Source organism: Eurosta solidaginis, chromosome X, assembly GCF_040869045.1.
Source record: "Eurosta solidaginis isolate ZX-2024a chromosome X, ASM4086904v1, whole genome shotgun sequence".
Taxonomy (NCBI): domain Eukaryota; kingdom Metazoa; phylum Arthropoda; class Insecta; order Diptera; family Tephritidae; genus Eurosta; species Eurosta solidaginis.
In genome coordinates, this window is record NC_090324.1 from 103,563,980 (window position 1) to 103,590,346 (window position 26,367).

At 39.1% G+C, this 26,367-nt stretch overlaps 1 protein-coding gene and 1 pseudogene across 10 annotated transcripts in view; one reads left to right on the plus strand and one right to left on the minus strand.

Annotated features, from left to right (window-relative positions):
* The window catches only part of CaMKII (Calcium/calmodulin-dependent protein kinase II), a 3,892,153-nt gene that overhangs the window by 466,247 nt on the left and 3,399,539 nt on the right, over positions 1–26,367 (minus strand). The window lies entirely within an intron of this gene.
* LOC137234495 (transcription elongation factor SPT5-like) lies at positions 13,838–16,049 on the plus strand (annotated as a pseudogene).

The following is a 26,367-nucleotide window of genomic DNA, read 5'->3' on the forward strand; positions in this document are numbered from 1 at the left end:
TTAGAGTCAATTTATTGTTTACTTTTTAGTTAATTTTATTAACCAATAATAAAAGCTTATTTTTAAAAAAGTTTTTTTTTCTTTAATTTTGTTTTTTACTTTTTAGTTAATTTTATTAACCAATAATAAAAGCTTATTTTTAAAAAAGTTTTTTTTTCTTTAATTTTATTGTTCATTTTGTTCCCACGAGTATAGGACAAAAACGGTCCATCCCCCCAGAGGTCCATTTTAAAGGGATAAGGGCTTCAGTACAATAGGGTTCGCCCGGGTACCCTGAGGCGCAAAGTTAGCGATATGAAATTTTTATACACCCTCATATCATTCAGCCCTCGGCACGTGGTCACCTTGGCATTGGGTCATAAATACTAATAATAAATCAGAAAAAAATCCACATTCATAACCAACAAATTTTCTCTGTGGCAGAGATCGGCATCAGGTAACTTTTTTGATACTCTAATATATCCGAAGCAATTTGAGTATGAGTACGTATAAAACAACCAAGCGCAGCTAGCCTGATCTATTCGTTTACATACAAAAATTATTGTGTAAGTATAAGCTATGATGCATATGGATACAAGCTACACGAACTATTCTCGTGTTTGGTTTGTTTTCGTATGAAATTTTAATTGAAATACGAAGCAGAAGTTTGCTTCGAAGGGTGAATTTCAAAGCGCAACTGATAGCTCAGCTAATCAGTTATCAGCTGAGTGAAAGAAATTGTGCTTTTGAAACGACACGTTGAGCTAACTGTCAACAACCCATCGATAAAAACGTTGAGTGAATGGAGCGGAACATTTTTATGCTCACTAATTTGCCGTAAAGTTGCAACTCTGCGTTCCAATAAGTTATCACTAATCAACTTCGCCAGCAGTGTTGCTTTGGAATGCGCCCTATGCTTTGTTCAACTCATTCAAATGAATTTGTATATATGTGCATACACATGTTCACGTGTTTTTGCAACAACAAAACGTTAAATACATACATACATATGAATATACAGATTTTCGAGAAAACATATCGTATGTGTTTGTCAAAAGTAGCTTCACTTCGGATATCAGCATCTTAGGTTGTCAGATCTTTCGCGTTCAACGCTAACGCGGTGTCAGGATGAAAAAAGACTCTCAACCAAATTACTGATACGAATCGCTACGTTTGAATAACCCTGACTGAGTAAGAGTACACGATTTTTTATATCGTGATCCGAATATATTGTGGCATATTCATAATCGAAATAAAATGTGACTAAGTTAGTTGAAGCATTTTTGACAGACAGCACATATAAAATTGTGTCAAACAGTGTTAACTAACTTAAAATCATATTTTATTGTGACTTTGCCTAGTTTACAACTACTCATTGCAGATCTCTGCTCTGTGGGTTAAATCTGTTTCAAAATAATAGCCGTGTTTTTTTTTTACACGTAAACGTCTATACGCTTATACTTTATATGGACTGCTAAGCGTCAAACTTTAAATACACCTCTGAAGTTGCTGCGCATAAAATGTGTACTACTAAATCTCAATACGCATTATACTCAGATGTAACTGAAATATGTGTTTTTGTTTCACACTCTACACTAATTCTATGTATTCTATGTGTGTCCAGAATTCATCGCAACTGATGTAGCTATATGTTATACACAGGCATACAACAGAGGGTCGTGTCTCCGCTTTTGGGTACACCCTGTAGCTGTAGCTAGTTGTGTAACCACTGCCGCTAGATGGGTCTCCTAAGCATTATCTATGCGAGGATAGGCGTTTTTTTCACGCGCAAACGTGAACGTATACGCGTGTATAAAAAAACGGCTAATATTCCAACTTTCGCTTAGCTAAAATTCCATCGCCAAAAATCTGTAGAACAAAATCAAGTGCGCAGAAAAGTATGCAACACTTACCGATAACAGCCTAACCGCGTTAGCGTTCGTTATATCACAGAATTTTTACACTTTGAAAATGACGGCTGTTGTTTGCAAGGATGCATTCCTTTGAGTCTTCGTTTTCACCATCTGGATAACAAAGTCATGAGCCTGGGCATTCGCGAAATTTTAGTGATGTAAATTGGATGGCGCCAGAGCCAATGCGGTGCCAGTCATTGACGAAATGACTCCAAGCGAATTTTTGACGCTACTTAGTAGGGAGTGCGTAGTACATTTCACTTGCGCTATTGAGTGAAACGAATTTTGTGTGTCAGGCACTAGTTTGGTGTTATTGGCGCTACTGGCAATTATGACACTGAGCTAATGACGGTAGCGCTGGTAGTTCAGCTTTTGAATCAGAGAAAGAATTGATGACCCGTGTAAATTATTATGGCTTTGGCCGTGTAAATTATTATGGTGTATTTGCACCAAATAAATGCTGCGGACATAACAACCGGAGTCATTTTTGAGTTGTATATTTTAGATTTAATTCACAATTAATATGGGTGTGTTTGAGCGGACGAATAATAACAGTAGTATTGCTAAAGTGCTGCTAAGTTGATGGAATGTCGCTAATTTCCTAGCGATGATCAATAGATTGTCAATATTTCGTTCAACGGACGCGCGAAATTGCCACATCTGCTCAAATTTTCCAAGATTTTCCATTCTTGATTTAACTTAAGCTGTTATGCCAATATTTTTCAGCCAGCTTTTTTTCAAATAGGTAATTTTTCCAAAAGCAAAATAAATTACAGAAAAGATTACAGAGTTAAACAGCCTTAAAAATTCAGCTATGTTGGTTATACACAGAAATACAACAGAGGGTTTTGTCTCCGCTTTTCGCAAGCGTGAGATTCACCACGTGTGACACGCGTGATTCACCACGTCCAAGTCTCGAAATCCACGGTTAAGTACCGGCGGGTTTTTATGGGACTTAGGCTGTTATGCCAAAGTAAACACAAATCTTTACCGATAACTGTGTTATCGATTAATTTATCGAATTCTCGCAAAGTAATATTGCATTGTCATCGGAGTTATACATGTGTGCAAAATTTCAGCTCAATCGGACATCGTGAAGTGTATCAAATTTAACTTGCAAGATTCCATTACATACAACAGCCAATTGAAGGTAAATAAAATCTTATAAACAAATGGGCGTGGCACCGCCCCTTTTATGGCTAAGCAATTTTCTATGTGTCGGGAGCCATAACTCGAAGAAAGATTACCATATCGTAATGAAATTGTGTACACATATTTTCCTTATAGAAGAAAATATTTCTAGTAAAAATGGACGGGAACGGTTAAAGACCACGGCAACTTAGATATAAAACAAGTTTAAAAGGGTCGTAGAATAGAATAATAAGCTATAACTTGGCAAAAAAATAGTTTTGAAGCAATGATATTACACTTATCAAGTTTTATTGTAAGAGGAAGTGGTGAGACATTTTTTTTTTTAACGGGCGGTGCCACGTGTTATATAGAAAAGTAGTTTATCTCAAATGAAATGTGCAATTAAAGTTCTCGCTGAGTACCTATAGAATGTTCGGTTACACCCGAACTTGGACACCTTTACTGGTTTTTTTTTTTTTTTTTCATTTCACTAGAGTAGGGATTGTCAGAAGGAGATGGCAAACTCAAAATGAAACCAACACATGACAACATTTTCTTACTACACACAAAAGCTGCTAAGTTTTATATTTCCATTCCATTACGTTCGTCTAACACCAACACGCTGATTTTGAAAAGTTGAACAAAGGTATGTTGTTGCTGTGGAGATAAGCCAACCATATAGTTGAGCCATGAGTGCTACCAACTCAAAAGTGTTTAGCTGTCAAAAAATCTACTACAGAAAACGAAACGAACAGAACTGCTATACGAATCAGAAACTGAATTGATAAATATCAGGATCACAGCGTCGTTGTTGCATTTGCATGTTAAATTCCTAACCGTATCTGGTTCGCGCGTCATTGGAACATTATTAATAGAGTACTTTGCACCTATCAGCTGTGAACTTAGCTGAGAAGAAAACTAATAAAATCAAACGTCATTGTTGTTAGCACATAAAGGCCCCTATTATGAGACAAATTCGATCTTCGACTGTGGTCGAAAGAGCTGATCGAACGAATTTTCATTCGGTATTATAACACTCATTCGATTAAGACTAGTGTCATTCTTCTATAATTCGATAAATTCAACCGTTCAGAAAAGCACATTTCCATCATCTGTCAAATAAAATAAAAGCAAAATTATTTATTATGAAGAAAAAAAGCTTAAGTGCTGGAACTAGCCAGAAGTATAAAATGCTGAAATGAGTTTCAACGCGTAATTGTAGCTTTCTGAACATCCTGTTACATGTGTTAAAAACTAAACTTCATAATGAATATAGAAGCGTTCATGGACTTGCTATCCAGTAAAGATGAATGGCTGCAACAATGCACAAGAGCCAAGTATATTCCAACCATTTAGAAATTGGCAACAATTCTCAGATTTTGCGCTAGGGATTGTCTCAACTGAGCATCGGACACGAGAATGCACTCGGAATTTTTTCCACCTGATCTTTTCTGCAAGTTCGTTTTGTTATAAAGGGATTTTGTCCAATTTATGAAATCAGTCTTCCAAGCAGTTGTTTTGTATTCACGATCTTGGACCTATTGTAGTGTAACCAGCCAACAATTTCAATGCCAAATATTTAAATCAGTTAATATGCTAGTCTGTAACAAAAATAGTCTAAATGTTCATCAACACATAAAAAGGCATCTGATAATTATTGCCATTCACACGATTTCATATAGGTTTGTGTACAACACACAACCAAAAAAATTTTCATTCCAACAAATTTGCAAACGTTGCATTTCCCACAGAAGTCACAGTTGAACACAGACGTGTAGGTACATATTTTGTGTAAAGTTGTATGTAGGTATGTAAGTATGTATGCTTAAGGTAAATATGTGCGTAAGTATATATGCTTAAAGTAAATATGTATGTAAGGATATGTTTAGAATAATTTGGTATAAATAAGCTGACAATATTTGAATAAAGAGAATTCGCACATTGATGTTAAAACTGATAAAACCAATTACCTTTTCGTTTAATCTTTTATATGGCGGAGGATTTTACTGGCTGATTACAGCCTAAGCCTTGTTACAGAAAAAAAGGAAAGGAAAAAATAATTAAATTCGGGCACCATGAGTAAAAATTGCAGCAATTAGACGACCACATTAGAACGATACAGATCAGCATGGCGCAAGGATGACACCGTGAAGCGTTCAGGACTGGCAGCTAATAGTTATAATACGTATATTAGCTTAGTTTTACAATTTAAATTTATTGTCAAGCAGGAAAATATTCGGGCAACCTAACGGCTGCCTATCGACAAGCAAAAATTTAAATGTCTGCTGTAAAAACTTGTTGTTACTAATTATTTTTTTTTTAGTTATTTACTAATTATTAAGTTATGTTCACAGAAGAGGACATACAAAATCAAAGTCAAGTGCTTAGGTCGTTTTCATAAAACTCCTTAAATATGAAAATTTTTTTTTTGAAATGTTTACTGATGTTTTTCCAAAATAGAAAATTTTTTTAAGCCCAAAATGGCATAGAAAACAAAATGAAAAAAAAGAAAAGAAAATAGCATAGGAATTAATTTTTAATAATAAAACAAGAAAAAATAGACTGTATTTAACTATCCATCATTTGAAAAAATTTTGTAAGAAAAACTAGATATGTCAAAAATTTTAAATTAAACAAAATTTTTCTTAAGAACAAACATTTTTAGAAATAAACCTTTTAAATAATAACTTTTATAATGTTAACTAAACAAAATAATAATAAAACTAAAATGGAATGCTTAATATAATAAACGTAAAAACAGAGAAATAAGCATAAATTAGCATTATTAACACCCCCAAAGAAATAGGAATAAATTTTTAATTTCTCTTTAATTTTCTCTTTCAATCATATCATCTCTTTAAAATGTATTCGTGGACAAAAATTAACCCCATAACTGGTTACGAGTTAGGAAAAAGAAACTCTGAAACATCAATAATAGAATATTATAATATGAACCACCAGCTGAACCAGAGCCAAAAATTAACCCAAACATTTCAGATGTTTGGCTAGCGTTTTTAACCTGCGGAATTGTGCTATTGATATAATATTCAAATTTAGCACCGTAAACCTGCTAAACTCAACCCAATTTCGATAAGAACAGTAAAAAATTACAAATGAATCACTGCAAAATGCCTCACTCAATAGAAGAATTTATTAAGACAGCTTCATTAGCACCGTCTAAGTTCAAGAATTTTCTAATTCACAGTAGTAGCTGTCAAGGTAGAAGATTTATACCACAAATCTTTCGCAACATAATGCTTGACTAAAAACTTTACTTAAGTGGAAATATGCAAAATACCTAAAGTTACCACAAGATCGGAAACTTAAAAACCAGCGAGAATGAAGAAAATAAAAAGTCACAAAGAGAACCTTATTATAAATAGAGCACTTAATAAATAAATTTGCAATTAGACATATCACGCTCATTTTCATCCAAAAGGATAGAAAAATTGTAGCGTAATACAAGCAACCAGATTGTTGAGGAAGTTATTGATTTAGGGCAATATTCAACCAGGCTTAAAAATGCCAGCAATCTAGGACTTGTAAGAGAAAAAGACAGCTGTCCCTTAGGAGACAAATTGTTCAAGAATAATGAATACTCGAGTAAGCATATTTAAAAATAAAAAATAGGTACCCAAGTTCTCAAAGATCTAATATTTGCATTAACCCCAGAAGTTATGCATGTGACAAATGTCGACAGAAATTAAAGAAATTCATCATAAATATCATGACGATCCCATCTGGGAAGGCCACCCAGAAAATCGCATGACACATAAGATCTAACAAAAAAAATTGCTGGAAAATATGAAAAATGGTATAAGAAAAGATATGAAAAATGTTTGCATCAACTGTACTCATTGGTTTAACCACTTATCACCATATAACTGCTTCTTGCTCTAGCAGCATATGAAAAATGGTATAAGAAAGATATGAAAAATTTCTGCATCCACTGTACCCATTGGTTTAACCACTTATCACTATAAAACTACTTCTTGCTATAGAAGCAACTGAATCTACCCAATCTACTGTATATCATACGCTCAAAGATCCCGCTTTTAGATCAATGTCAATTTTCAACCAATGATGACTGTAACCATTACCTTAATCTATACGTTTCAATTTTAATTTGAAATGGACTACCAATAAAACAAAAAAAAAAACTTTGTTTAACCGTTTTCATCTAGGAAAACCTCGCCTTTTAGAGAGGTCACAAATTTAGATAATAGTATTATTGAATCTAGATAAATAGATAATAGATATATAGGGCCCTGTAGAATAGGAACAGTAATTTTATTGATGATCTGCGGAATAGAAAGTATCAATAGGAAAAATAATTATATTAATAACCCTGTAGAATAGAAAAGTAATTTTACTGATGACCTGCGGAATAGGAAGTATCAATAGAATAAATAATTCTATTAATTGCCCAGTAGAATAGGAAAAGTAATTTTATTAATGACCTGCGGAATAGAAATTATCAATAGGAAAAATAATTCTATTAATAACCCTGTAAGATAGAAAATGTCACTAGGAAAAATAATTTTATTAATAACCTGTAGAAAAAAAAAATATCAATAGGAAAAATTATTTTAGTAATACCCTATAAGGTAGAAAAAATCGATGAGAATAATAATTTTACTCTAATACCCCATGAAGTAGAAAATACTAATAATAAAATTACTGGCACTTTAATCCCATCTAGAATAGGAAATGAGGATAAGCAAAAATTTCCCAGTAACATAGAGAATAGCAATATCGTAAATAATAAGAAAATAACAATACACAAAAATAGACTTAAATTAATAGAATAAGTAAATTTTCAACCTACCAACATAAAATACAAAATATAGAATTAACTTATACTTAACTAAATAAAAATAGAATGCGCATGCATTCTCCAAATGCATAAGCATTCTGAAAAAAGGGAGATGTAATGTAACCAGCCAACAATTTCAATGCCAAATATTTAAATCAGTTAATATGCTACCCTGTAACAAAAATAGTCTAAATGTTCATCAACACATAAAAAGACATCTGATAATTATTGCTGACATAGCAATTCACACGATTTAATACAGGTGTGTGTACAACACACAACCAAACAAATTTGCATTCCAGCAAATTTGCAAACGTTGCATTTCCCACAGAAGTCACAGCTCAACACAGATGTGTAGGTACATATTTTGTGTCAATTTTTATGTAGGTATGTAAGTATGTATGCTTAAGGTAAATATGTGTGAATATGTATCTTAAAGTAAATATGTATGTAAGAATATGTTTAGAATATTTTAGTATAAATAAGCTGACAATATTTGAATAAAGAGAATTCGCAATTACCTTTGCGTTTAACCTTTTATACTATATGTAGGGTTCTTAAATTATATTGACTAAATTATTTTTATTTAACTTTGTTATTATGTTATTTTGAACTTTGTAATTTTAATATGTTTTACAATATTTTAATTTCCAATATTGATTTTATTGTTTTCAAAAATTTTCATTATTATATAATTTTGCATCATGAAAATATAACATTTTCGTTTAAATAATTTTTGCCTGGATATTAATTTTAATAAGAACAAAGTATCCTACACTATATACTATTAATACAAATAGTTTGAAATTACTATTAGGTAGCAAAAAAGTAGAAGATAAACACAAAAAACTTACATTTCAAACAATTTTATTCTAATTCGGTACAGAGTCGACAGCAAAATTCCTTTCCCTTCAAAATTAGATACACAACAAAAATTTCGACAGAGATTAAATGTCATAATACAAATTTTTAATTCGATTTTCTATGTTCGATAGCGAGCGAAGATCATACATATATATAATACTTCTATATCAATACCTTCCTATCTTCCTAATGTGCAAATTTTCTGTCAATCATTATTTACTGAAACTGTGCAAATGTATGTTCTGCGCATGCGCGGGCTTTGTTATTGTTAGTTAATTGTAGTAGCGTGTGTAAAAAAAGTATTAAAGGGGCGCCAACGGGTCACTATCCCCTTTACCCCACTTCTGCATACTAATTGTTATAAAATCTAGTCGATTAAACAATGAAAAGGCCGACAGATACAATACAAGGCTTGATGTATTTATTATTTAAACATGCGCTGCAGCCATACTGTTCGGCCTGGGTGCGTCTGAGACTGGCAGTGGGTAGGCGCACACGGTTCGATCTCGGAATGGATGGGTCACTCGGAATAAATAGAGAAGAACGCAAAAGGGGATTTCCTCGTTATAATAGTGTTTTAATTAGAGTGTAAGAAAATATACAATATGTGTAAGGTTACCTTAATGTCGCAAAATTACGATGGTGATCCTAGGCGATGTGAACTGCTTGGCGGTCAATCGAGAAAGAGGCCGGTTATCCCGTTGAGAACAACCGCTAAGCCGCGAAAAAGTCCTCTGGTGTTAAGGAGGGGAAAGGCCACACATACAACCACACCCACATATACGTGCACGGGTGCTGACAACCTGCACACACACACGTGCAGGTGTATGAAACGCATGCATGTGCATGCATGCACACACAAATACGGCGTGAGTGTGGGTGGCTGGAAATATTATTAAAACGTTAGGGAGGGGCGCCGTCAATCAGGTAAAAGTTAGGCATTGGGCCTAAACATGCCGCCCCCCTTGCGGTACGCAACGTCACAGTCCGCCAAGGATCACCGACCGTGAAGAAGAGGAATAAAAATAAAAAACTTATGACTAATTATATCTAACTTAACATAACGCCGGCCAGTCCGCCGCCTTGGCGGCACGCAAGATGGTTTGCGCAGTGTGTGAGCTTGGTTGCTGATGCCTCGGTCATTCGGCACTTTTCCCGTTATGGTTCAATGCCTGAGCCAGGTTTGCCTAGAGCGAGGGATTGCGAAAAGAAGTAAGAAGATATACGTGTTGATATTTCTTGCCGTTTATTACAAATTCATTAGAGAGGAACAAACAAAGGATTTTGTATGAAGAAAAATTCAATAAAAAATAACTTATTGTAATGATACAGGAGTGTAAAAGCATACCTCCATTGTGAATTCATACAAGTGGCGAAGGTTTGATAAAACCGTTCGCAATAGTAAACAGCCTCGATCACCGGTTCAATCGCTGTTCGATTACTTAGAGTATTAGCTTAACAGTGGTTTTCAACCATCTTTGTAGACAATTGGTATATTGCTTCATTTACCTATTTCAAAATGCCTGCATGGCGGATTGCTCAAACTTAATCTATAAAGTTGATTTTTGGAATGAATATTAGTATATAGTTTGATTTTCTGTATACACATTTAAAGGAAAAGCTGATTTGAAACACAAAAGTACAATTTGTGGCACTTCAATTTAATAACGGCTAGTCAAACAAATCTTTCAATCTCTGGCCATTCGCGACAACCGTTCTCCGTTTATTATTTGACAGGTAGGTATGGCAATGGAGGAAAAGAAGGATTTTTCGTTGGTATGAATTCACAATGCACATCCTTTGCAACAGTGTACAAAAAAAGTCAATAAAAATGACAAAGTTCGGTCGTTACCGAACATTTTGATGTTAGGCCTTGGTTGTGCCCGAGAGTACCCAACCTAAGATGGTACTCTGAGCTAGCAAAGGGCCAAACGTGGTGGGCAGAATCCCTGGTAGCATTATTTCTGCATATACGTCTGTCCCTAGTACGAGGCGGATAGGGGCGGAGGAATAAAATTGCGGATCCGCCAGACGGAGATGTGTATACGGGGATGCGATGGCGCTGTCGACGCTGGTCGTGGGGGCAATTCGCCGAAAATTGGACACGACCGCCGCATGGGTTGCAATTCGTTTGTTTTGACCGTGTCTCCCTCGTATGCGTAATAGGCATCCTGCTTGCCCGCCAATGGTGCTGGTAGGGAGTTGGAGCTCCTGGGCGAGCTCATCCGCAATCACTGTGGTGGGGGAGCATCCATCGATTAAGGCGCGAACGAGGTGTAGCCGCCCCCCTGTTTCTAGTTTCACGACCGCGGTGGGGGTGATCGCTACCGTCGGTATCATGGTGGCGGTGGCAGCGGAGTGCGGGGCTAGGAGCCCTGCCCGGAAGGTAGACCCTGTGGAGAGCTGCAACGAGCTGTATCGTTGGCTGCGATCTTGTGTCTGCTGATGGGTGTGGTGTCGTTGTTGCAGGCGAAGAGGCCTTGTCTCCGCTCTGCGGTCGCGCGGTTGTTGTCTTCGTTGAGGTTCCTTGGTTTTCCGGCGAAGAGACCGAGTCTCCGCTCGGCCGTCACGAATATGGCGCTGGACTGTCGATGTGTTGTGCTGGAGCCGCTTCCTTTCATGCTGCAAAGGCGGTCGAAACGATTTGGCTGCTGGTGTTGTGTTCGGGCGAAGAGACCGGGTCTCCGCTCCGGTTCGATGGATTCGAGAGCTGGACGAAGAGGCCCAGTCTCCGTTCCAGCATCTGACGCATATAATGATATGGAGTCGTCAGTCCGCTCACGGGGTGATTCCAGCTCCTCCTCAACTTGTACACTCCATGGCTTGGAGCGGGCTTCGTGGAGTAGCTGTTCCTCCTCATCAATCGAGGAGATGTGAAGCATCGTGTGATGTTTTTCGCCGCGTTTTTTACATCGGCCTTGGCTTGGGCACGCGTTAGAGCGGTGGTCTAGAGCCAAGCAATTTCCACAGCAGCTCCCGCGGATCGCTAAGTAAAGACGCTCCTCGGGTTTTTTGGCCCGAAAGATGGGACACAGGCGTATGGGATGTTGCTTAAAAAAAGCGCGGCATTCCGACGTATAACGCATGACGTTCCTGGCAGCATTTCGTTGCATAGCGGCAAAACGACCCATTTTTCTGAAGAAATGCAATATGTTTGACTGGGTCGAGTCATTCTCGAAAATGCGGGGGCGAGTGGTCCCTAATTGTATTATTGGGATTTGGGAAATTTTATTAGCGCGCGCATAAGGGGAAACATCTGTCGCTGCATAAAAAAAAAATATTCATATGTGGCGCGCATTATATGCATGGCCTCTTTCCCCGCACGTTATGTGCCTGGGTCTTTAGTGCCTTATTTTGTTTATTTTGTGTCACCCGGTAGCGTTTTAGTTAGCCACCGGCACACTAATGCTGCAGAAAAATTAGCATTTACGATTTTCGGTTCGCACATTCTGGTACCGAACCGGGTAGAAAGTGTATAGCGTGGGTTCTTTTGAGTCGCTGTTATTTGTGTTGTTGATGCTAAAAACCAACAACTTCCCTGCCCGCCATAAAAAAAATGTTCGGACAGCAAATTGTTTGCTATGTAAAGAAAAAAATAAAAAAATGTTCGTTTTGGATGAAGGGAAAAATTTGTAGAATGAATAATTTTTTTTTTTTTTTTTTGTATTGCCCTTCGCTTATTTCTTCAACTTTTCCCCAACTACGCTTGTAGTCCTGTTTTATTGATGGCCTTTAGCAAACGACACGATTCCCGAAGGGTATTTGGCTCCGGTACCGATTTTTCCGGGAACGGGTTTTTGGGTACCCGTTTGCATCTTTTTATGCATCCCTAATATAATGTGCATTTAAAACTCGGCATATATATGTACATACGTTGGTATAAGTATATGGACAGTCAGTGCACGGACTTTACCGCATTGGTAGGTTTACTAACTTTTCTGGCCCATTTTCATTTTCTACCACTACTACCACCGAGGCCCAAAATCTACCAATATTTCAGTATTTTCGCACTGTAAACGTATACTGCGATAATTTTAAAGTATTGAATTGCCGAGCCCACCCAACTAACATTAGGAGGCGATACTGACCAAATCAGTAAATTTTGAAAAATTTGTGAAGAACTTAAACAGGAAATAAATTTTTGATGAGATAAATATAGTAACTGAGCACGCAAATATTTTCTGCGCTATTTTTCTCAGTTTTTTTTTTTTTTTCGTGAATAATTTGAACGAAAATAAAAAGTTCTACGTAAACGAGAACATGCCGAAATCGGTTATTTTGTGGCAGTACTTTTGGTACTTTGGAATATTGTTGTTGTGATTAGACGTTTTGGTGCATGTTTGTCAGTATTTCACACTCACGATACAAGAAAAAAGGTGAGTATCGTATAGGCATAAGCTATGTAGGTATATACAAATGTACATGTAATTTTGTCTTGTTTACGTGTTTTAAAGGTGTCATTTCCTTGAAATGCGCGTTATTTGTTTTACAATACATTATTAATTGTTTGGTACAAATATGAACTGTAGCTGTTATTTTCTTGGTAAAAACTACCAACTACTACTATTTTCATTTTTTCGTCTACTACCATTCCCTTTTTAGAATTCCGCTCACTGGTACCAGCATACCAACGGCAAAGACAAAAAAACGCACATTCATACATACCCGTGTTTAGAATGTAAAATTCCTATGAATTGAAACAACGGGAAGTGTATCAAGTGATTTTCCGTTCGTTCATTTCATTTTTTACTACGGCGTGCACAAGATGGTCAATTTATAGCTACATTCAGGGGACACGTTCAGGCAGCGTATAAAATAGCTTGGTCTGGAGATTCACGTTTAATTGTTAGTGGTAGTAAAGTTTCAACGTTAAAAGTTTGGAGCGTTCAAACGAAAAAATTGTCCCAAGAACTGCCAGGGCATGCAGATGGAAAACTGTGGGATTACTAATGCCGGTACGTCAATAAGAGGACACAATCAGCAAAAAGGTTATTCAGAAAAAAGTCTCAACTCTAAATACACAATTTGCAAGCGAATAATTCGCCACCGTACGTATGTATATGAAAGTAGATATATTTGGAGATTATTTAAACATTAATATAATTGTAAAGACGGAGTTGACGTAACCGAGCACATGTGCCCAGTTTTAAATTCTTTTTTAATTGATTTGCAACTTTGCTCTGACATAGCGACAGGTGTCTATTGTTTGGGTCAGTGTCAATGGGGCGATCTTGTACAGATTGATCACTAAATGTTGGCGTTATCGTACGTTTAGAACGTGAGAACTTCCATGGTTTGGGTATGCATGGCAAAGTAATTGAATGCAATCCTACACCACTGCATAAGCGTAGAGAGAATCGCAATCCAATTGTTTTGGATGCCGATCAAAATCAGATGAGACGACGTGACATAGTAAAAGTAAAAAGTGGGCTCTCCCACATGGGGGCGGCATGCTGGCTTTTTTGATGCTTTCCCCGTCATCAGTTTCTTCAAAAATTCGTTTTGTTCTTTTACCAAGCTGCTGTGATTGTCCTCTCTCCCATTTTGTGGTGTTGTGGAAACAAGAAGAGTCGCTACGACTCGACGCGTTTTTTTCATTTTGATCACAATCAGGTGTTTGTACATTTTTATCATTTTCATCCATGAAATTCGGCCTTGTACTACTGGGAAATTTGTTTGTGAAATAAGCTGTGGCGCAACCACATCAAAATCGTTTTCTGAACTTTCAGCAAATTCTAATGCAAGCTTGGAGTCGAAAAGATCAATCTGTTCCTGCTGTTTATTCAGTTCCTGAACGCGTTTACGATTCTGGCATTACATACCTTGCAAGACCATTTCATAGCCCTTTTTACTAAATCAACCTGATATATTTGACATTCAATGCATTGTACAATTCTCAATTCCTGGGGCATTTTTCTCAAAAATTTAATCAGTGCCAAAAACAAATACTCAGACTTGGATGATAGCGTTTGAAGGTTGATTAGGCCTTAATATTCGAATTACCATCGATTTCTAATATTAAAATAAATTAATTTGAATAGTAACATGCTGGGCGTTCCGGAGAAATAAAACATCTCTATCGCAGTTTAGACTTCTTGCATTGTGGCATGTACACAGAAATGGTGGCATATTTGTTTGTGAGACACAACATTTACAATTGGCTGGCGGTAAGAAGAGTCAAGTTAATAGTGCTGGCACACTTTGCGGTTTCGGTTTTATGTCGCCACGCATACAATGGCCAATGCACCCCTCGGGTGGTCGTGGAGGACGTGGGGGTAGCAGATGTGGACGTGGCGGCTTCAGAGTAACTCGGGATCGCGAAATATTAGGAAGAACTATTAAAATTAGCGGTGGACCATATAAAAGCGTTGTTGCCATTGCTAAGGATGCCACTGAGAGTACAGCACGAGTCGAGTTACATACTTCGTGTCAAACTATATCTGTTGACCGTAATCATATCGCAATGGTTGTTATGCCTGGAAAAGAGGGTGACAGCGTCTACATATGGCCGTACACCAGCACGTATACCTGGCTATGGCTCACAGACCCCAGTGTATGCTGCGGCTGGTTCGAAGACACCATTGCTAGGCAACGAAACGCCCAATTGGGATTCAGAGGGTCGTACACCTTATAGCGCTGCAATGACACCATCACATGATGGCAGTATGCCACCACGTCATGGCGCTTGGGATCCTAGTATTGCTAATATACCAGCATGCACAAATGACTTTGACTACACATTTGAGGAGCCTAGCCCAAGTCCTGGTTATAATCCCAGGAAACCGGGTTATCAATTGAATACACAATTTGCTCCACAAACACCAGGAACTTTATACGGCTCAGATCGTAGTTACAGTCCATTCAATCCAAGTCCTAGTTCAACACCATCACCATATCCAGTGGGTTATATGAATGCACCATCGCCATCTAATTATTCCCCAAATACACCAGGAGGTAATCCACAATCACCGTATAATCCGCAAACACCAGGTGCAAGTTTGGATTCACCAATTGGCGATTGGTGTACCACAGATATTGAAGTTAAAATTCATACACATGACGATGCTGGTTTAGTTGGACAAACAGGCATTATACGTACTGTATCAACTGGTGGTTGCTCTGTATTCTTGCGTCAAGAAGATCCCAGTGTATCGATTGTAAGTGAACATTTGGCACCGGTACTATCAGAAGTAGGCGATGAATTTAAAGTAATTTATGGTGACTAGAGGGAATCGGTTGGTAAGGTGCATTCAGTGTCGAATAAGGATACTAGCGTTTGTCAGATTATTGATGAAATCAAATTGCTTCCAACAGCTTATTTATGCAAAATGAAATCTATTGATTAAAATAAGTTGTTTGAATAAGAACAAATTTTAGCGAACTTTGTATAAATTGTACGCAAATCACGTTGGATGTGCAAATAAAATCAAAGACATAAAACTCCAACAAAAGCGTGGGCCTGAACGATCATTTGTCGGTGCCCACAACTACCACAACGCAATGCCTGCCCTTGCCGACCACGCTAAATGGGATCGACTTGTCCGGCGGAGGACAAGCTTTACGATTCCGAAGCACCTACGGTTCCCCCCGCACCACTGGAAGACGATGCAATAAATGTCCTTGGTGAGTCCAGTGGGTAGGGTAGAACGTTTTCTGGAATATCTACATATTACCTGTGATTTTTCAGGGTGGAGGCAATCGCTTTTGGCAAGTAGTTAGCACAAGCATAGTTACGCTGGTGATTATGTCACAATGACATGCATTAAAATCACTCAGGCGAGTCAAACTGGGCATGTGTTGGATGCATCGCGATATGCACAAGAAATGATGTTAAATCTAGAGGGCATTATTTTAATCCTCTAAAGAATGTGGTTGCACCAATAGCACAAGCACCACTTTTCGTTATAATTTTTTTTTTATGAGTTTACGTGCTATGGTCAACACACTGGTGGAGTCAATGCATTAAGGTGGTCCATTTTTCCGATTTAAGAGCTATTTCCCACGCCGCATTTAGGTGATTAAATTTAGAATATCCCTACATATCAATACCATTTGATCACTCTTTCAGACTGAATAATGCGTTATCATACAAATTAACAACAGGGATAGCCAGATATGAGATTGGGAATGTCCAAAAAATTTAATATATGTAGTTTTCCGATCACATGGTGGGATCATATTTGAATCCAATGTGGTTACTTCAGGTGATCGAAAGTTTGGACTCATTTTCAATTCAGCTTTCTAACTCCTTTCTGGCTATCTTTGTTGATTGAATAATGAGTTTTATGCCTATCCCACACAGAGGCTTAATGAAATAATTATACGAGTTTTCTACATTAAAGCCCTATCGAACTCAATCTTCGATAAAAAATACAAATTCTTAACTGTCTCATTATTGCTTTATTGAATGCCTAATCCAGTGAAACATCGGTTTTGCTTGGTGCTTTCGCCTTCAATGTAGCCAATTACAAGAAAAAAAAAATTATACGAACAATAGAACACCACGAACAAAAAACACAGAATTTCATTTTTTCTGCAGTTGCTGGAAAAGAAGATCCCTCCTTTTCGAAAAGAGGCACGTATTTGGTTAGGTGCAACCTCTATGTGTAGTTGCGCATGGGTTTTTATTATGATTGTATTTATAGTTAAGAAGGAAACGGTTGCTTTCCATTTTAACTATTTTTTAATAGCTATTTCAAGTTTTTGGGTGATGGGATGAATCCTGATACATTTTGTTGGCCTCGCGCCTTTGGCCGAGTGTGTAGGTGTTCTGTCATCCTCGCTCGGGGTGAGCGGGTGAAGTTGGGTTGATTTGCTGTCCTCGCTCTGGGAGAGCGGGTGAATTGTGGGTTGGTTTTTAAAAATGAAAATCTAGTGGGCCGAATGCCTCTCGGTTCTGTGGCAGATATCGAATCTGCGTTAAGTTATTGCTTGGCCTCGTTCCTTTGGCTGATTGCATCAGCATTCCGTGGCAGACCCTGAGTCTGCGTTAGGGTTCTGGTGTCCTCGCTCGGGGTAAGTGAGTGAAGTGGGGTTTGGTATTGAAAATTTAAAATAAGTGTTTTGTGGCAGATGGGGATCTGCATTAGGGTGGTTGATTGGCCTCGGTGGGCCAGCGCTGGGTTTTTGGGGGATTATCGATAGGGAAGTGGAGTTTGGAAGGGAGTGAGGGAGGGGAACGGAGGGATTGTTACGAGGAGTTATTGGCCTTCTCGCAATCCGTCTCCTCCGTTGGGAAGAAGGATCAGTTTGACCAAAGGTCGTCTGACTTGACCCTTCTCGGTAAAGAAGTCGACTACACGTACTCGGTTACCTTCTTCGGGGTGTGTGTTGACGACTCTACCTAGCCTCCACTCGTTGGGAGATAAGTTCTCCTCTTTGAGGACAGCAATATCTCCCACTTTTATATTTTCTTTGGGATGCTTCCACTTCACTCGTTTTCGAAGTTCGGATAGATATTCCACCTTCCATCGTTTGCAGAAACTGTGATGGAGGGCTTTGAGTTTCTGCCATCGATTGATCATCGAGGCAGAGTTCTCACTGGCATCTGGTTCTGGTGGAGCCAGCAGGTGGCTGCCGGTTAGGAAATGTCCGGGGGTTAGTGGTTCCAGGTCCGTTGGGTAATTCGATCCTGGACTGAGAGGGCGCGAGTTGAGGCAAGCCTCAATCCTGCACAAAAGTGTTTGGAACTCCTCCATAGTATATTTGTGGGGAGAAGCAATCCTTTTGAAGTGGCTTTTGAAGCTCTTCACTCCCGCTTCCCACAGGCCGCCCATATGTGGAGCGGCGGCGGGAATAAAATGCCAGCTCAATGCTTGATGGCTATACTTTGAGACTGTTTTGTCTCGGCTTTCGGCCAGAAAGGCTTTAAATTCGGATCGTAAAGATCTTGATGCTCCGACAAAGTTTGTACCATTTTCGGAGTAGATGTTCTTCGGACATCCTCTTCTCGCGATAAAACGCGAGAAGGCTGCGAGAAAGCATGGGGTGCTGAGGTCACTAGTGGCCTCTAAGTGAATGGCCTTAGTGGAGAAACAGACAAAAAGGCATACGTACGCTTTTGACAGTCGATATCCTCTACCGCGGTAGCTTTTGATGTCGAAAGGCCCCGCAAAGTCTACCCCGGTATTGGTGAACGCGCGGGTAAAAGTAGTCCGTTCGCAGGGAAGGGTACCCATAAGTTGGGACTGTGCCTGCTTTCGATGAATAATGCAGGTTTTGCAATTGTGGATGACGGCTCTGATCATGGTCTTGACATTCGGTATCCAGTATTGGGTTCGGATGAGACGGAGCATGAGCTGGTTCTCGCCATGAAGGGAGTCATGATGAGCCATCATAACTGTAAGGCGAGACAGCCTACAATTGTAAGGCAAGATGATCGGATGACGCTCGTTGTATGACATGTCTTTTGACGCCCCCCTGTTCTAATAATATCATCTTTGTCGATATATGGTTTGAGTGACAATATTTCACTCTTTCGATCGATAGGTTCCCTATTTTTTAACTTTAAATATTCTGTCCCGTAAAATTGTTTCTGGCAGACTCGTATTAATGCTTGAGTCGTTGCCTTAATCTCATCTGCTGAGATTACACACGACCTTTCGTGGAACATTGCTTTAGTTTTTGGGTGAGTTCGTTTATAAAATCTCCTAACATAGGATAGAACCTTTAAAGCCCTGGGTAAATTTGAAAAACGGTCGAGAATATCTACCTGATCTACCCATGTCGTGGCATATGTTTGTGCCTTCTTCTCCTCAACGGACGTTTTGTATTCGGTCTCTTGTGCTGGCCAGTGGGAATTGTCTTCTTGCAGCCAGGAAGGTCCCTGCCACCACAAGGAATTGTTGACCAACTCTGATGCAAGTAGTCCTCTGCTTCCTAGATCCGCTGGATTAGATTCCGAGTCCACGTGAAGCTAGTCCTTTCTACCGACCATATCGATGATCTTAGTGATTCGGTGTGCGACGAAGGTTTACCAGGAACAGGGCGGCTTTCTTATCCATGCGAGTACGATGGTTGAATCCGTCCAGAGGTGAACTTTTGCTGTCCCCAAATGAATGTTTCGGAATATTGATTCCATGATTTCTGCGAGCAGCACGGCGCCGCAAAGTTCTAAACGTGGTAGTGAGATGGTTTTCACTGGGGCTACTCGGGTTTTGGCTAGCAAGAGATTTGTGAAAATTTTATCGTCCCTTTTTACGCGCATGCTGCATATGCCTTTTCCGATGAATCGCAAAAACCATGTATTTCAATGTCGTCCTCGGGCGTAAAATTAGCCATTGCGGTATCCTAATGTTATCTATTTCGTTATAGTGTTTGTGAAATTTTCCCAACGTTCTAAGGTAGCTGGGGGGACAGGTTCGTCCCACCCGGTGCCCTCTAACCAGATATGCTGCATTAGTATTTTTGCCACTATGACCATTGGTGCAAGCCAGCCTAAAGGGTCGAAAAGTTTGGCTATAGCGGATAGGATTGCGCGTTTGGTGGTGTTGGCGCCATTCCCTAAAACTCCTGCTGTAAAGTAAAACATGTCTGAGTGCGCGTTTCATCGTATTCCGAGTGCCTTCACCGAGCTAGCCTCTTCAAACGCTAGGAAGTCCTCGATGAGCAAATCCGTTTTGGGGATGTCCTGAAGGATTTCCTCACAATTGGATGTCCACTTGCGCAATGGAAAGCCAGCTGAGTGTAATGCTTCGCGAATCTCGTTCCTTGCTTTGATAGTTGACGCTATTGTATGCCCTCCAGATAAAACGTCGTCGACATACATACTTTCGCGTAATATACCCGATGCTATTGGGTGGGTATTTTCTACATCATCAGCGTTGAAGACGACGCGCACCTTGGTAGTGGTACTTTCCGCCTTTACCACGGCGTGGTGGCGCAGGAAATAATTATCCGAATCGTCGGATGGTACATTATTTTTAATTTTTTTCATATGTCCAAGCGTTTCGTATTCGGATAACACCCGAACATACTCTTTCCCTAACTCTTGGTTTTTCAGCAATCGTCCCTCATTTCTGAAGAATTGTGAACATGCGCGCTTTAGGGACGGTCCTAATGCAATCTTCTCAGGATAATCCTGCCTGAATGTGGCGAAACTGTATATCTTCCACTTTCATCACGTTTTGTTGTGTCCTTAAATAATTGTTCACAATACCTTTCTTCTTCATTAAGCATTTTGTTTTTGGGAACATTTTCTACCTCCCAGAAAGCTTTTAATTGGTTGTCCAACGCAACCTCGTTGTAGAATGACATGATGCTCTTCGTTGGACTCGGTGCTTGGATGCGACCGGTAAGTATCCAACCGAACACTGTCTCTTGGGCCAAAAGGGTATTTAGTACATTCTTTTTCAGACCGCTCAGTATAATTTGGGGATATATGTCTCCTCCAAGTATGAGGTCTACGTCTTCGTTGATGTAGAACCTTTTGTCTGCCAAAACCAAGTCTGGGAATGCCTGCATAGTCATGGCGTTGATATGGCAGGATGGAAGATTCCCAGTGAGTTTGGCTAGGACTAGAACGGGTGTAGTCAGGCTGAAGCAGGCATCCACTGGTCAACGTAATTCAATTTTGGATGCCTCTTTCACCTGAGCTGACACCGCATTTGTGATGCCTGAAACTTGGGCATGCATTTTTCTCGCTGGCAAATTGATTCTGCATTTCAGTCTTTCAGTTATAAAGGAACATTCAGACCCTGAATCAATTAATGCCCGTGCGGAGAAGTCGGTACCATTATGGTGAATGTGTACGCGAGCAGTTCCTAATAGCACACCTGTGCTGGAATTCGTATGACAGGATGTCACATTTTTGTTCCCGTTTGAACCTGGCTTTTCTGATTCCTGTCTCGCTAATGCCTGTCTAGAAGTAAAGGGCCTATTATCGTAGGAGTTTTGGGGCGGGTTGTAGGTGTTGTTTTTCTGTAGGGTATCCGCATGCAGGAGCGTATGGTGGCGAGAGTGGCACGTATTGCAGTTGTAGGAACTGGTGCATCTGGTCACTGTGTGTCCTGGGGATAGACAATTCAGACAACCACTTGTAGATTTTATGAATTTAATCCTTTCTGGAGGGGTTAACTCGCAAAAGCGCGAAGAGTTTCGTAATCTGTGCTCTGCGGACTTGCACATTTTACACATTGCCTTTGACGTCGGTCTGGATACCTTTGTTTGAAAGGCACCAAGTCTTTTCGTAGGGGGCTCTGTTGATTGTCGCGACGCGTTTAGTTTTTGCACTTTCGAAGTGGCATGCCCTGTAAAACCAGACACTGTTTCAAGTGTCTGAAACCGATTAGACAGGAATTTATCCATATCCCCCACTTGGATATGTCCATTTTATGATCTATACTTTGCTCCCATAGAGCCAACGTGCTCTCTGGTAGCTTGGTTGAGCAGAGATAAGTCAGGATTGCATCCCAATTGGAAGTGTCAATTATGTGGCATTTGAGGGACGAAATACAATTATTTATATCATTTTTCAGCTTTTTTATTGAACTGCCACACTCACTTTCTATCTTTTTTAAGTTAAATAAAATTTGTAGTTGTGTGTTAACTAAGATACGTTTGTTTTCGTATCTTTCACACAAGTTTTTCCAGGCCATCTCGAAACCTTCATTTGTGAGAGGGCATTTTTTTACGATATCTTTTGCTTCGCCCTGCGTTTTGTTGTTGAGATGAAATAACTTTTTCACCCCTTTCAAACTAGAATTGTTTATATATATTGCCGTGAACAGATCGCGAAAAGTTGGCCAAGACAGATAATCCCCTTTAAAAACTTCCGTGTCGCAAGCCGGGAGGCGAATTTTATGCCCATGAGGGCTTGCTCAGGGTTGACGTTCTTTTCATCCTTCTTGTATTTTTCTGCCTCAGCAGATATAGACGCTGAACATCGCACGTAGATTGCGTATGCTGCCTTTTGCTTCTTTCTGATCGCCATAACGTCATCCGCTGACACCTCATCAGATCCCAATAGCGAATCAAACGCAGACTTTACCTTCTTCCACAAGAGCCGCAACTCTTCCTGCTGTATTGCAAGGGTGTGTTTGCTATGGTCGCTCTCCGGAATAAGGCTGTAATCTTTATCAAACTCTGCGATTGATTCTGCTAAACGGATGTAGGTTTCCATTGTTTTATTTACGCTTATTAACGAGAAAATTGCCGATTATAGAAATGGAACGCTCTAGAGTAAAAATACCTGCCCAGCCGTAAATAAACACTATTGAAATTCGTAGTTTATTATTTATTTTGTTTATTGCAGACTTTGTCAGAGTAGCGACAACGAAAAGGTTTACTTTATGGACTTTTTGTCCGAGCAGCGGCAACAGCAAAAAGGTTTAATTTACAGACTTTTTGTCTCAGCGGCAACAACAAAAAAAGGGGGACCACTCGCCACCTCCACAGATAATGGGTGTATTTTTGAAAAAGTGAAAAAATGCGTGCGATATTGCAAAACAAGCGCAAAAAAAAGTGTAAAAAGTGTTTAAAAAGTGAAGTGAGCACCGGATTAATTAATTAAATTGAACTTAATTTCGTGTTTGTGATGTTCAAAAAAAAAAACAACAACAAAAACCTATTTCGTATGGTGCGGAAAGTGAGGTTATGTTACCCTCTTCCTTGTGTTGTGTCTGGAAAACCTTACCACTGGTGGGGGGATAGACCAGATAATCACAAGGACTGAAATAAAGGCTAACAAACCGAGTGATTTAACCTTTGAAAATAGAAAAATAAATTGGTGCTCACTAAATAACTTCACTGTTTTCACTTTTTTTCTTGATTTTAATTTTTCGCGCACTACACGGGTCTCTTCTTTATTTTGCAAAAAAACAACACTCAAAAAAAAGTGGCAAGAAATATAACACTTACTTCTTATTGGTTTTTGTGCCGGAAAAGTTGATTTTGCTGTGCTGTGGTTGGCGAATATGCTGGGGCTCTGGTCACCTATGTACAATAAACTCCAACTTTTTCCTTGTCAATTTTCGGCTGCTAATATCGTGTTGTATAATATGTAACTTCCAAACTCCTTTGTTATGTTCTATTGGGATATGCTGTGGCAAATAAATTCTCGTGGCAAACCTTTGGCAAATGGTGCTGTGTTGTGGACTGTAATTTGTAGGTGCTTTTAGTTCTTTTTTCGGGGAGTAAGGACCAATGGTTGGCCTGGGTGCGTCTGAAACCCGCAGTGGGTAGGCGCACACGGGTCGGTCTCGGAATGGATGGGTCACTAGGAATAAATATAGAAGAACGCAAAAGAGGAATTCCTCGTTATAATAGTGTTTTAATTAGAGTGTAAGAAAATATACAATATGTGTAAGGTTACCTTAATGTCGCAAAATTACGATGGTGCTCCTGGGCGATGTGAACTGCTTGGCGGTCAATCGAGAAAGAGGCCGGTTATCCCGTTGAGGACAACCGCTAAGCCGCGAAAAAGTCCTCTGGTGTTAAGGAGGGGAAAGGCCACACATACAACCACCCCCACAAATACGTGCATGGGTGCTGACAACCTGCACACACACACGTGCAGGTGTATGAAGCGCATGCATGTGCATGTATGCACCCACAAATGCGGCGTGAGTGTGGGTGGCTGGAAATATTATTAAAAAGTTAGGCAGGGGCGCCGTCAATCAAGTAAAAGTTAGGCATTGGGCCTAAACACATACAAAGTACTTTATTTACATAAATAGTAAAAAAAAAACAAGTAAGAAAGGCTAAGTTCGGGTGTAACCGAACATTACATACTCAGCTGAGAGCTTTAGAGGCAAAATAAGGGAAAATCACCATTTAGCAAAATGAACCTTGGGTAACCCTGGAATGTGTTTGTATGACATGTGTTTCAAATGTAAGGTATTAAAGAATATTTTAAAGGGGAGTGGGCCATAGTTCTATAGGGGGACGCCATTTCGGGATATCGCCATAAAGGTGGCCCAGAGGTGACTCTAGAATGTGTTTGCACGATATGGATATCAAATGAAAGGTGTTAATGAGAATTTCAAAAGGGAGTGGGCCTTGGTTCTATAGGTCAACGCTTTTTTGAGATATCGCCAAAAAGGTGGACCAGGGATGACTTTATAATGTGTTTGTATGCTATGGATATCAAATGAAAAGTATTAAAGAGTGTTTTAAAAGGGAGTGGCCCTTAGTTGTATATGTGAAGGCGTTCTCGAGATATCGACCAAAATGTGGACCAGGGTGGCCCAGAAAATCATCTGTCGGGTACCGCTAATTTATTTAGCGGACGCGTGTTTTGTATTGTTTTGCGCAACATGCGCACGGGTCCGGCTAGTATTATTAAATTTGTCTCTCTTTTTATCACACAAAAAACAACGCTTCGACATTTTTGATATTAAATTTACTTATAACAGCTGAAAATCTTACGACCGCTAACTAGATTTGTTTTCAATTAATGCATTCGTGGCGCCTACGCATATTTTGTAACTGTTAATTCTGTGCATGAAAAATTCATAGTTGTCAGTTGGCATTATTTGACATTATTTTAAAGGAAATGTTTACGTAATTTTCCTTTAGCTCTTGGTTTTTTCTCTCTTTCTTTCATTCGCTGAAGAAGTCAAGTGTGACGTAGATGCGCAGAACGAAGCAATTTTGAACTCGTTTATGCACAATCTTATGTGTGTGAATTGTGAGACAAACATACATATATACAATAACCGGTCTTGCTAAAATAGGTAACCCAACCAACAATTTGAGCAAAAAAGGATAAAATAATTTAAACACAAAGAAAGTATCTCGGCTTAATCCATAATATATTTTCTGGTTATTATTTAAATATTTTAATAAATTACGCACTAGAAACTACTGTCGCCGCAAAATTAAAGCACCGAAATTTATAAAGAATTTGTTTTCCTCCAAATTTCGAAGGAATTATCACAAAGGATAATAACTATATTGAAAAATACGTACATATATAACACATCCAATTAAAACATACATTGACATTTGTATTTCATTTATATTTATAACCCAGAAAAATATAAATATTACCCCATATTTTAACAGAGAAAGTTTTTAGTTCGGTCGGAAAATGCCCCAAAACCCATTATTAAATGTGCCCAAGACGGCTGAAGATGAAAAGGCGCAAGGTAGTGCGGCAGACGGTACCCGCGGAAAACAAGGTGCAACAAAAAAAAGTAAAGACCTTTCAGGTGCAAATCTTATTGCAGAAAGTGACAGGCTTGTCAAGTACTGCATTAAATTCTCCTTGATCCCCATAGAAGACAATTCAGAATCAATTCTTGAAACAAAAAAATGATAGTCTTGACAGTTTTTGGGCCCGCCTGCAACCCACTTAAGATAGTATAATGGAGCTGAGGATTCAGATTTACATGAAGGTTTCAAAACTTCGGCCGCAAAATATGATAACTGCCTGGACCTTTATGAAGAAAAAATGCTTAGGCTCTTTAGCATACCTACTCAACTCCCAAGAGTAGAGCAGCCCCGTTCCAAAGAGGTTAATGCAGGCATTCATCTCAAAGGGCACGCTTGCGATACGGAGGTATTTCACGGAGGTTATGAAGAATGGCCTTCCTTCCGGGATATGTTTACTGCAGTTTACATAAACCACCCCAAACTATCTCAAGCTCAAAAATTGTACCACCTCAGGTACAAAACAAAAGGCACATAAACATAAACATAAATTCAGCGCGTCTCCAATTACCA